The sequence below is a fragment of the Pteropus medius genome, unplaced genomic scaffold (assembly GCF_902729225.1).
Source record: "Pteropus medius unplaced genomic scaffold, Ma_sr-lr_union100, whole genome shotgun sequence".
Classification (NCBI taxonomy): domain Eukaryota; kingdom Metazoa; phylum Chordata; class Mammalia; order Chiroptera; family Pteropodidae; genus Pteropus; species Pteropus medius.
The window spans coordinates 1,850,234-1,863,672 of NW_024352004.1; the positions used below are offsets into that span (position 1 = coordinate 1,850,234).

General features: G+C 39.9%; 2 long non-coding RNA genes across 6 annotated transcripts in view; both read left to right on the forward strand.

The window, feature by feature from the left end:
* The first annotated feature begins 248 nt into the window (after positions 1 to 248).
* The window catches only part of LOC120589263 (uncharacterized), a 28,829-nt gene continuing 15,638 nt past the window's right edge, over positions 249 to 13,439 (forward strand). For 2 of the 5 annotated variants that reach the window (XR_005649433.1, XR_005649434.1), the window contains exons 1-4: positions 3,709 to 3,750; positions 5,514 to 5,624; positions 10,981 to 11,105; positions 11,309 to 11,448. This is a non-coding gene — a long non-coding RNA (uncharacterized LOC120589263). Of the gene's footprint in view, positions 309 to 3,708; positions 3,751 to 5,513; positions 5,625 to 10,980; positions 11,106 to 11,308; positions 11,449 to 13,439 lie in introns of those variants that run through there. The other 3 variants (XR_005649435.1, XR_005649432.1, XR_005649436.1) reach the window with 2 other exon arrangements.
* On the forward strand, positions 315 to 2,183 carry LOC120589264 (uncharacterized). Its single transcript, XR_005649437.1, has 2 exons — positions 315 to 1,002; positions 1,556 to 2,183. It is a non-coding gene; the product is annotated as an uncharacterized LOC120589264 (long non-coding RNA).

Sequence of the window (13,439 nt, forward strand, 5' to 3'; positions counted from 1 at the left end):
TGATTGGTCGCACGAGGCATTGGGGCGTTGCACGTGGGCGTGTCTCGCCAGGACTGGGAGAGTAAATACTAGAAGGTGAACGCGGCATTTCCAAAGCTTCCTTCTGTTGCTTAGTTTCCGAGGGGCGGGCCGCCTCTCTTCGGGCTCTTATTGTCCTTTGCATTGGTCATATTTGGCGTCACTCACAGAAACTCGCGCTCATTGGTACAAAGCTCCAAGAGGCTGTGGTTGATTGGTTGGTTGCTGTTCCCGCCCCGCTCTAATCACCAACCCTCTTGCAGAGTGGAGCGGAAATTCTCAATGTTGAGGTGAGGATGACAGTGATCCGCATGGCGACAGTTGAGTCGCGGTCTGGGAGAAGGGATGGCAGTATTCAAGGCCTCCCTGGATTTCCACACTGTCTGCGGGTGGGGAACTAGGGAGCAGCTCGCGCATGGCCTGCGGGAAGGGGTTAGGCTCCCTGTTCTTCTCCGCCCTCTGTAGGGTGGAGGCTACCGGGATCCAAGAGAGGCTTGGTGCGCCCGCCGCGGGGCCCTCCGCTTTCCCGAGGGCCGTCGGGTTGAGAGGGAGCGGCCTGGTAGCCGAGCTGAAAGGGCATTCGGAGGCCTTCTCCGGAACCAGCGCGCGCCTCGCCCACCTGCTCTTATTCGTACCCTGGAGTTTTCGCCGCTGTTTCTCCCTGTTGGACAGTTAGTACTTATGGCAGAGGGGTGTGAATGTGCCAAGAGGCGCCGGGGTCGGAGTCGTCTTCCTCCTGAGGGTCTCTTTCGGCGCGGCAGGATTTGGGCTCCTCCAGCAGTGGAGTAGAAAGAGGAGCAGGAGGGAGAACCTAGAAGGTCTACTATGTGTGGTTAGGAGGGGGAATCAAGCACGAGTATTTGCTCGATTTCAGTGGGAAGTACCTTGTTACAGCATGTTCCTTAAGGTTTTTCTTATCTGTGAGATTTGTCTTTTGTCAGAAACGAAGACAAGGAATCTCTAGTTTTGTCGCCCAACAAAATTGTGAGTGCTGCAATGCCCTGGACTTTTACACTTTTTATATGGACCTTCTATAAAGGGTTAAAGCATGCATCATTCTTTGGTTGTAGCAGTTCACCTATACCTCATTTATGTACAGGATAAGTGCTGTGCTCCTTTTGTCTGATCATAGAATGGAATACTGTGTGCTTGGACATCATCCATGATATTAAACTACTGTAGGAAACCTTTGACTCTCACAGGTGGGGACCTCTGGAATTTGGTGACCTCCCCTCTGAGGGCAGTAGCACCAGAATGAGTGGGAGATTGGCTGTCCCTGCAACATGTGCCCCCTGCTCTGCCCAAGAATAAAGCTTTCCTTTGGTTAGCAGTTTAAAAGGAAAATCGTAGTATTTGGAACAAGGATTTTTTTTTTTCTTTTTCCAGAATCCTTGTAGACTTCCAGAAACTTGATTAAGGTGTAGACACAGCACTAGTTTTAAGTCTAATTAGAATATCAAGCTCACACTGCAAATAGGCTGATCTGTTAAAAGACTAAATTTCTAAAGTCTGTCTTTACCATTGCCTTCCTTTATAGAATCTATCCTGCACAATGCTTAAAAATAAAATATTTAACATTTATGCTGTTGGAAGTCAATATAATAATTACTTTTGAAGGGTAATGATGGTGAAGATACACAAGGAAATCTGGGTCACTGGTAATCATCTTTTTGATCTGGTTCATGACATTTCATTAAACTGTATAGTTATCATGTATGCGTATATCCACATGTAAATTATATTTCAATAAAAAGTTTTAAAAATTTCTTGAGAGTAGGTGATGGTCAACACCAGATGCTAGAGTATGGCCTCTGCTCTTGCCTAGTTAATTTTTCTGGTTGCAGTATGGTTTCCCAATGCTATATTTCCTCACCTCTGCAAAATTTTAGGTTCTTTTCTGGGTACTGTTATTGCCTGTTAGCCAAAGGCAACTACTAAATTTCTAAGAGATACTAAAATTTAATCTACCTTAAAGGGCTTTGCTTCACATGGGTAAAATAAAAATGGTTCTCTGTTTCATTAGTTCTTATTTCAAGAGAGTTTACATGTATTTATGGTGGCATTGCTTCCATATTTAAGGTGACTAAAGCCTGCCACCATAGAGGTAGCGTTGAGACTGTGCTTCCACATATCCTACCTGGATACTGCAGTGGAAAAAGAGAATTTCCTGGCAAGGCATCAAAAAGCTTAGTTGAGTTTCCTTTCAAAAACAAGACACGTTTGCTCCTTGTTGGCAAGCTGTACTGAAAATTGTTTAAATTTTATTAGGAGCCACCTCTAATAGAGATTTGTATTTTATATATGTTGTTTGTATATCTCTGCAAAGGACAATTAATTGACTTGCCTTTCTTTTCATTCAAGTAACAATTCAATTACAGTGGGGAATATTTTTGAAAAACTGTTTAAAAGTCTAGGAAAAAAAGAGATGTGGATTCTTATGGTGGGTTTGGATGTAGTAGGAAAAACCACCATCTTCTATAAAATGAAGCTTTGAGAAATTGTGACTACTGTCCCTACAATAGGTACATTAACGACCTATGGCAAGACCAATTTACAGTTTAGTATGTTATACCTTTACATGCTGCTTTTATTATTGAATATTTCTTTTTGAAACTCTTATTCACCCCAAGAGCACAAAGTTTTTGAGGCCAAAAAGCAGGTAATATTTACTTTCCTAATTGCTCCCCAACACCTCTAACGCATTCCTAGGTTTACAGGGGAGTCATGTGAACATATTTAGGTTAAGCAAATGTAATCCTATCTGCCTGGCAAAAAAGAAAAGGTAAAAATGATATAAACAGTGAGGGCAGTTATGCCCTATATTCCTTTCAGCATATGTCCCAGCCTAAGCTTGGGATGGAGTCAGTCTTGGTTCCAGCTGGCCTTTCTAAGTAGAAGCATTTTTCCACAACGGATAGGCTCCTAGTGTTTACAGATACAGTGTGACTCCCCCCACTCCCCCCCTTCACTCTGGTGCAAGCCAACTACTTGAGCAGGTGTTCAATTGAAGAATCCGAATTGTTTCAATGCTGTAGAACAATCTGGCAGTGTAGGTCTTCTGGGAACCAGGACTGTATTTTGTGGGCTATTTAAGGCTTTTGCAAAGGCAGTTTTGACAGAACTTAATATTTGCTTTAAGAACCACCTCCAGGTCTAAACTCCTGAATGAGAATAGGCTCCACAGGATGACATGTGAATGTCAGAGCGTTCTGAATGTTGGATTAGGCACAAGAACCAAATGATCAACTCCAATTTGGGCAGGAGCTTCAGAGATTGCAACGTTTGAAGAAGGAGAAACCAGATGGAGAAAATGTTCATACCCACAATTTAAAACACGTTTTTAGTTCAAATGAAAATAGCATAACTGCTTGATTTTCTCCAGTTATAAAAACAATTTATGCTTCTATAATTTTTTACATACAGAAAAACAAACAAGTTTAAAAAACACTCCACTATTAAGATTTTGGCGAATATCTTGGTAAAACGATATGCATACTGTTTTCCAATTTACTTTGCATAAAACAAAATGTTTGGACCTCTGTTTATGTTAGTTCTTCTCTGGAATGCTTTCTCGCCTTCTTCCTTAACCCTGCCCCCTTTATCTTGTTAATGCCAGATCATTCTTTTGGTCTCAGTTTAAACATTATTGTTCAGGGATCTTTCTTGAACAATAATGTTTAAAAAATGTTTAAAAAAGTGTTCATTTCTTCAGGGAATTTGCCTGTGTGGTAGGTAAAAAACATTGACTTCTATTGAAATTTCTTTTATTTTAAGTGAATATATTCAAACGTACATTGGCCATTTGTATTTGTTCTTCTGTGACTTGTTTTTAATATTGTTCAACTGTTTTTCTGATGGAATGTTTATCTGTCTCTTAATGATTTAAAGAGAGACATCATGGGTCAGGAACAAGAGTTGTGGATTGATGTCAGTGAGGGGTTAGTAGAGGAACAGGCTGAAGGGATGGAGATCTTAAGTTTATTTTTCGATATCTGCCTTTTTAGAGCCTTTGAGACATCTAAGCAAAGATGTTGGATAGAAGGATGGATTATGAACCCAAAGCTCAGAAGAGAGATTTGGGTTGGGGTAATATAAATTTGAGAGTTGTTAGCACAAAGATAGTAATGAAATCCTGGTGGTGAATGAGATTACTTAAGTGGGTGTGGAAAGAAGAGAATGGATGAGGCAGGACATAATCATGGGAACTCCATCACTTAAGGACCAATTATATGTGGCTGAGCTCACTAAGGAGACTGAGAAGGTCCATAGAGAGAGAAGGAAAATGAGAAGCCAGGGAAGAGTTGCAAGATGGGAGTGAATGGTAGTATTAGATGTAAAATCAAATGACATAAGAACTGAAAAAATGTTTGTCGGATTTATTGACATGGTGATCATTGCTGACCTCTGTGAGACCAGTTATGGAACATGGTGAAGCAGAACTAAGGAGCTATTGGATGAGAGGTGACAAAGTAGGCGAGGTGAATATAGCTAGACTTATAGAAGTTTGAACTTAAAAGGGAAAATAGAGGGCGGTAGCGAAGAGGAATTTTCCACTCAAATGACTAACCTTGTAATCAGCTCTTTGTTCTGCTTCTGTAAACATGCTTGCTGCATAGGCCAAAGGGCAGAGTGGTCTCAAAATCAACTGAAGACTCACCCTCCCCTTGGATTGTTCTGTCTAGATAACAGATGTATAGCCTAAGTTACTGTTTAAACTGCCTGTAGCCCATAGCAATTCTGGTGGTCTATAACCTGCTGAGAACAAACCAACCAATCAGCTAACTGTAATGGCACGAATATAAAAGAAAAATTGTCCCTAAGCTAAGGGCCTAGATCTTCAGAGCACTAGCTCCTCTGGGACCACGTGAAATAAATCCGAATTCTCCTTCTCTCCGAGTTACTTCTTGGTTTTTCATTGGATTGGTTTTGGGAGTTTTCCACAAAGGTGAAGATATAGCGTTAATGAAATTTTTTTTTTGAAAGATGTAAAAGACTTAATTAAGCATGTCGAGAAGAACAGGTTGGAGATATTTGGAGGCAGGGGAGAGAATAACAATAGTGAAAGTTCCAGATAACGTGGGTGAGTTGGATCCAGCACATAGGTGGACGGAGTTGGCATCAGATAGTTGTCCCCTTCTGTTGTCCCAAGAGGAAGAGAGAACAGTATAGGTGAAGATGTAGGTGGGAAGTGGAAGTCAGTCCCATTAATGGCTTCTGTTTGCTCTGAAGTACACTGTAAGATCTCTTGCTGAAGAAATGAGGGATGTGCAAGGTTGGAGGTTGTAGAGAACAGAGAAGTTTGAGACGCCTGTCCTGGTGAATGAGAGAGCAAGCCAATTAACGCATTCTGTTTTGTAAGTTATAAATTTTTGACTAGCAAGCTACTTTGTAAATTTCAAGTCCAAATGTTAAATCTGTCCAAATGTTGAAATTATTTTGAATTGTCCAACCTGCAAAAGTCTTCATTAAAAATTTCCTCCATCTTTTCAATTTAGGTTTCAATGTGGAGATAGCGGAATATAAAAATATCAGCCTCACAATCTGGGATGTCAGTAGCAGTTGAAAAATCAGACCTTTGTGGAGACATTATTTCAAGGACACCCAAGGTAAAGATTATCCAGTCTGTAGCCTTGGAACCATTTATACTAAATGTGTCTAAAGGTGGATGTTTGAAGCAAAACCTTGTGGTGCTCTGCTTTATTTGGACTATCAGTCATTCCTTCCCTTCCGATGGCCCACTTACACTTCTTGGGGAGGTTTCTTTTTGAGAAATGGTCCCTGTTGTTCTTAGAAAAAGTACTCAGCTTTAATGCCCTACATAGGAAATTCCTCTTAATCCAGAGATGATTAGAAAATGGTCATCCTGATGAATTTCATTTTTTTTGGTTGAGAGTTATATGTGCCTTAGATGAAGTAACAGTCTTTGAGGAATTTGAATTCAGTAAACTCTTTTAAACCTGTTGAGAATATCTAAAAATCATGCCTCTGGAGAGAAGAAGATGAACAGAGATGGCCGAAGCCCCAACTCCCAGCCTCATGTGGTCACAGTCCCTCTCTGCTGCCCTGCTACTCTGCAAGTACGCGTATAGGCATGAGGATCCCAGGTGATTACATTCTTCTAAACAAAGAATTCCCTCACTATCATTGGTTTCTTAAACATAGACGTTTTAATGTGTCCACCCCACCTTGCTCAATCAATCAGAGTTTGTTTTTTTTTTTCATTTATTGTATTTTGGATAAATGATGCTTTATAGAATATTGCTTGTCAAGATATTCATAAACTAATAACATAGTTTCCCTGATTCTCATGGAGAATCATAACCAAATGGCATCTAGAAATTACTCTTTAGAATTTATTTGGAGTCATTTAATTCTGAAGTTTCTTCTATTGACAGTGTTTTCATTGTATGCGTTTCCTAGTAAAGACTTATTTTGTCTTTTCAGACCAAATACTCAAGTCAGCTGTCCCTTTGTATCTTGTCTTTATTTTAGCTATTACCTTTAGCTCTTAGCTCTATTTTCTCATTATAGATTATAGATTTTAGAATGTTTTCTCTCAAAATAGTGCATTTACCTTTTTTTTATTGTTACTGGAAATTTGAAAACAAATACAAAGAAAGGATACATAATAAGTCCCCATGTACCCATCATCCAACTTCAGTTATCAATTGATGTTTTGCCCAGAGTATGTTATAGTAAATCCCAGACATGAAGACTTTTACTCATACGTTCTTTGCTGTTTATTTATAACTGATAAGGCTTTTGTGCTTTTTAACATAATCTCCATGCCGTTATCATACCTCCAAAATTAATAATAATTCTGTAATATTTAGTACCCAGTCCTTGTTCAAATTTCTCCATTTATATCAAATATGTCCTTTCTACACTTGATTTGTTTGCATTAGGATCAAAGTTCACACATTACATTTTACTGTTGTCTCTTTTTAGTCTCTGATTCTACAGTCCCCCTCAATTTTTTGAAATTGGGATTTTTATTCTGGATTTGGCTGATTATTGTGGTTTCATTTAACTTGTTTGTTTCTCTGTGGATATCCTGTAAAATGGTAGTTTGTCTTATAGGCTTGATTAGATTCTGGTTCATTTTGGGGGCAAGAATACTTCATAACTGGTGCTAAGTAAACATGATTCCTATGGTGTCATGTTTTAATGCAAAAGTTTGATTGTCACACTTTTAGTGATGCTAAGTGAATCTCAACCTAATTCCCCCCAAATAAAGTTTCCCATTAACCTTTCACCTAATGGTTTTAGCATCCATTGAAGACTGCTACCTAGATCCACTATTTCATTAGGAGTTACAATATGACAGTTTTTCCAAATCTTGTCATCCTATCTGCATTTATTAGCTGAAATCCTTCTAAACAAAGAATTCCCTCATTAAATAATTTGGTTTCTCTTGAACAAGAAAGGCAATGAAACTGTTTAATTCGTTCTCTTTATTGATTTGTAGTAAAATGACTTGATACCCTAGCAATTTCCATGATGACTCTTAGATTTTTATGTCATTGTCTTTAATCCTTCCAGACTATATATATACTCAGAGTATCTATTTATTTTGGATTGGCACTTGCCATATAGGCCAACCCATTGCAGTTCCCCAGGTGTAATAAAACTAGAAAACAAGAGTTTAAACCACAGCTCCACTATGAAACCTTAGGAGAGTTAATCTTTTCTGTCTCAATTATCTATAAAATGGAGGTAATACCCATTGTGCTGGATCATTTAGTTTAAATGAGATAAATTTTGTAAAATGATTAGTACCATGGCTGGAAGGTGGCAGGCACTCAGGATAGGAGCCTGTATTTGTCTGGGTTCTCCAGAGAAATAGAACCAATAAGATGGATGGATTTAAATATATAAAGAGATTTATTATAAGAAATTGGCTCACATGGTTGTGGAGGCCGAATAGTCCCAGGATCTGCAGTTGTCAAGCTGGAGACTCAGGAGAGCCAGTGGTATAAGTTCCAGTCTGAAGGCAGGAGACCGATGTCCCAGCTTCAAGACAGTCGAGTTCTCACTTCTTCCTCCTTGTTCTATTCAAGCCTCCAATAGAGGGCAATCTGCTTTAGTCAGTCTGCTGATTCAGACGTTAACGTCATCTAGAAATACCCTCATGGACACAGCCAGGGTTAGGGTTAACCAAATATTTGGGCACCCGTGGCCCAGTCAAGTTAACACATAAAATTAACCTTCACTGGGCCCAAATTTGTTAGAAGCTTTACATCATTCTTTGGGAAGATTCCTTTTGCCTACCCTGTGCAGGTTTGGCACATTAAATCACCAAGTAGAAATGCCTTTTTGTGGTGGATCCAGATGTCCCAGCCAGGAGTAGACTTGGATGCTGTCCCTATTTTTTCTGCCACCTTCCCTAAGGCCAGTCGGTCTTTTCTGATGTAAATTTTCTTCTTTAGTATGTTGAATATGACAGACTTGATAAAAGCTTTTCAACTCTGTATTAAGACACTTAACTATGTGTAGGTTTCACTTGTATAGATTATGGAATTGGAACTGTTTATGTGACTTCTTAGATGATTATATCATATAGAATATATAAAATGGTCCATTAATTCTCATGTGGAAAGATTTTTCTCTTTTGTTGTAGGTTATTTTAATTTGTTAAATAGCAATACATTTATATGGTTCAAAATTCAAAACAAAATAAAAGTATATAGTGAAAAGTCACTGGCTTGTTCCTATTCCCTATTCTCTAACCTCCCAGGTCCCCTCCTATAGACAACTTTTATTTCTTGTGTATCTGCCCAAAGATATTTTATGCAATACAAGCAGCTCGCTTGCGCTCATTCTCTCTCTCTCTTTCTTCTCTCTCTCTCTCTCTGTGTGTGTGTGTGTGTGTGTATTCCTCTCCCATTTAAAAAACAAATTACACTATTCATGTGTAAATTTACATGTTCTAGGTTCTTTTAGTTCAAAAATATAGTGAGTCTGATGCTAGGTTTTTTGTTTCTCAGGTAAGGATGCATATAAAAACAGAGCATAAAATGGGACCTAATATGTATAAACCTTTATTTTTATTAGGAGTGGCAAAGGGATAATATGCCAGTTTCCACCTTGTCAGTTTTACATTGGAGACTAATGATCTAAGGATCTCTTCAAATTTCTGGTTTGCTTAGTGATGATCAGAGTCCATAACTGCTGGTAGCATTCAGATCTTCGGGGAGAATTTTGAAGGTTTTCCATTTTTTTTCTGTCTGACGTGCTGTAGCAGACATGACTTTGGCTCGCACGCAGGCCCCAAGCATTCAGAAGCTATGGGAGCTCCTGCCTGTGGGAGTGGGCTGCTCCAGAGCAGCTAGGCAGGCAGCTGTCCAGTGGGCCTGGGAAGCATGGAGGGAAAGGGCAGAGGGCAACACTCATTTTCCCCCCTGGACGTAGTTGTGAAAGCTCAAAGAAGAAACCTAGAGGTCATCTCATCTCACTACCCTTTCCTTACCAGCAGCGTCCCTTCTGCAGCATCTCTACAAGTTGTGGCTTAAGCTGAGTAAGAATACCTCGAGTCACAGGAGGCCCTCCCGAGGCAGCTCATTGCACCTTTATTTCTGTTGACTCGTTATCATGTTGACTTCCTGTAGCTTTTACCCACTGACCTTCAATCTACTTCTAGAGCTATATAAAACAAGTTAAACCTCTCCTTATGTTATAGCCCTCTAGATATTTGAAGACAGCTGTGAGTCCCATCAATGAGTCTTTTCTCTAGGTAAAGCATCCCCAGCAATAGCAGTTATTTTTCATATGATGTGGTATCTGATTTCTTTGCCATCCTAGTCATTTTTTGAATCCCTCCAGTTTGCCTGTGTTGTAGAGTGTGGGGTCCAGCACCAACCGCATAACATTCCTAGGATATTCTGGCCAACATACAATACAGTAGGCTTTTTAACACTCGTCCTAAAAACTAAGCTACTATCACTACTGTTGATACAGCCTAGGGATCAAATTAGTTTTTTCGGCAACCACATTTTTGTCTCACAGAGGGCTTCATGTCAGCTAAACACCAAGTTGCTCTTATATTGCTACATGGACCACTGCTGAGAGAGTCTTCCTCATCCTATATTTGAATGGTCTGTGAGGTTTCTCCTGGGCACCGCCGCTGGACATCCTTTTGCCCTACCTCTTCCTGTGGCCAATGTGGCAGTGACCAGTTTGTACAGACTTCAACCACATTTGCTCAGATACAGTGTGCTGGTACTTTTCTTCTCCCCGTCTCTTGCTTCCTGGGGTTTCTCTGCTGCTGTGATGTGGGATGCCCCAAAGACTTCTGGAGTTGGACCAAACTTCACAGGTTAAGGGCATGAGACTCCTTCACTTCTGGCACCAGCTGCAAGGTCGGAGGTCCCCAGACCACCTTCATTTCTGATCAACTGGCTACAAATTCGGTGGTTCCCACTATCCCCTCAGGTTCAATAATTCATTAGAATGACTCATAGGACTTGGGAAAGTGCTAACTTACAATTATAGTTTTATTATAAGGATACAAATGAACCTCCTATAGGGAGAGAGAGTCGCATAGGGCACAAAGCTTCCATTGACCTTTTCTGTGGAATAAGGAAGTATTACCCTTCCTGGTCATCGATGTATGACATATGCATAGTATAGCCAACCAAGGAAACTTATCTGACCTTTGATGTACAGAGTTTTTATTGGGACTTCATTATGTAGGCATGATGTAGAAACGGAGAGATCAAAAATGGAGCGTAATCTTTTGTCTATATATTTCTCTGTATATTCTGTATAATCTGTATAATTCTTTTTCAGAAGATAGGTTAGTTGAGTGTTCAGTAGGCTTCCTAACTCTAGAGATTATTTATTCTTCCACATTGATTGCTTTCAGTGAAACTACACATGTGAGCGGGAAGATGCTATAAGGACATGTAAACAGCTGCCCTTTCCAGGTTCAGCTTACTAATATTGCTTGTGATTTCTTTCCAGGTATGATTTTTGTGGTCACCAGTAATGACAGAGAGCAAGTCAGTGAGGCCTGAGAAGAACTAACCAAAATGATAATGGACTGTGGGCACAGAGATGCAGTTTTATTGGTGTTTGCAAATAAACAGGTATGTCGTTGGCTTTCTGAATACTGGGATGGTGATTTACTGCCAGATGCACACTTAAAAAATAATAGACATTTAAATTAGATGTCTGCCTCCCTCTCTCCAGTCCCTATCACAACCTCTCCCTCCGCCTTGTTTTTAACATGTCTTATATTTATTTAGTCACTCACTCAACAAATAGTCATCGAGCTTCTACTAAATTCCAGGTACTGGTTTAAGTATCAGTGATATATCAGTGAGCAGGACAGACAAAAATCCCCATGTTCATGGAGTTTACATCCTAGTGGATGGAGAGTCAGCCAAGAAATGATATGTAAGGTGCCTGGCAGAAGCGTTGTGGAAGAAGGTAAGGCAGATCGAGAGGGCAGGAGGGATATGGGGAAGGGCCAGGATGCTTCTCTGATAAAATGACATCTGAGCAAAGACCGGAAGGCCAGCAGGAAGGGACACACAGTTCTAGGAAGAGCAAGGCAATCAGGGCAGCTGGGTCAGAGTTGTGGGAGTGCCACAAGGGAGGAAATGATCGGATCATGTGGGAAGAAAAGGGGCTTCTACATAAATGTAATATAAGCAGTAAAAGAAGAGCGGGAGGAGGGCCAAGTATAGAACCATCCGGCCTCAAGACTCGAAGCTGAACTAAGTTTGGAAAAGAATGCAGACTCACATGGAGTGTACCAGCCTGAGATAAGCACCATTCCGTTTCGATGTTTTTCCTTCCACTCTCTCCTCCATGAATACATTCATTATATAATCGAGATCGTATTTTTTGACAGTATTGCATATTCTTTTTCTCACTTCAGATTTATCGAAAGCATTTTCTCTTGTTCTCCAACTCTTTGTAAATGTGATTTTAACAGTGATTGGATCATCGTTCACTCAACCATTCTCCTACTGTTACATTCGGTGTCAGTCCAGAATTTCACTAGCAAACAGAGTGAACTTTCAAGAAAGATAATAACAAATTTGTTTTTTTGGTTATAAACACAGAACATGTTCATGGTATAAATATGCCAAAAATTCAGAATCTCAAGTGAAGTGAAATATTTTAGCCCCATTACTCAGAATAAAACATTGTTAAATTTCTTACTTGTCTTTCCAGAGATATAACTTTATGCCTGCATGAGCAGTTATACGATTGTATTCATATTTAAATTCTGGAGATCATATTCTGCATTAGGTTTCTTTTTTCTTTTTTTAAATTAAGGAAATCATTTTGCTTTTGTTGCGTTCTATTTTGAAAACAACCTCTTTTTGCACTTAGCATATCTTTGACATCATTCCATATCAGTACATTAGATCTTCCTTGTTCTTTTATCTAACTTATTCAAATGTAGTTTGAGCTCACTGTGTTCCAGGCACAGTTCTAGGCACTTGGGATGTATCAGAGAACAAGTAGAAATTCCTGCCCTCGTAAAGCTTGTATTCTATTGAGAGAAAACAGATAATAAAAAATATTCTTAATAAGTAAATGCTGTAATACATAACATGTGCTGAGTGCTGTGTTTAAAAAGATTAGGCAGGACAGTTTGAAGAGGTCGTGAGGGCTCAGGTTCTGAGGCCTTTTTCAGACGGTGACAAGGGCGCTGACCCCAAGAAAGATGGAGCCGCTGCAGAATTTCGATAGAAGAAAGACTCTATCTGATTTTTACTGACTGCTAGGTTGAAAATAGACTTGAGAGGAGCTAGAGCAGAAGCAGGGGAACAATTAGGAAGTTATTTTAGCAATCCAAGTGAGAAAAGATGGTGGTGGGATCAGGGTGTAGCTGTGGAGGTGGTGAGAAGTGGTCAGAATATGTTTTGAACATAGAGCCAGTAGGATTTCGTAATGTGAGGTTGTGGGTGTTGAGAGAGTGAGGAAAAAAAATTAAGAATGATTTCAAGGTTTTGGGACTGAGCAACTGGAAGGCTAGAGCTGCCATCAGCTGAGATAAGACTATACGTTGGTGCAGGTTTGGGGGGAGGAATATATTTTATTATATGCATACATTATCAACATTATCAACTGACTTTTGAATATTCTCTTTCAAGAATCTTCCCAATGCTGTGAACACAGCAGAGGTAACAGACAAGCTTGGCTTATATTCCTTCCACCGGAGAAACTGGTACATTCACACTACTTGTGTCTCCAGTGGAGAAGGCCTGTACTGGCTCGCCAGCCAGCTCAAAAACTGAAAGCTATTAGAAGCAATTCATTCTCTGTGCCTCATGGCAAAACCAGCTGGCCTCTTCTTTGTGCATGTGTGTGTGTGAGGAGCCAAGTGTGGATTGTGGCTGCAAGTGGGGGCAGCTTTCTCACACCATACATGTATAATGCTATAGGAAAACCGATCTGACATT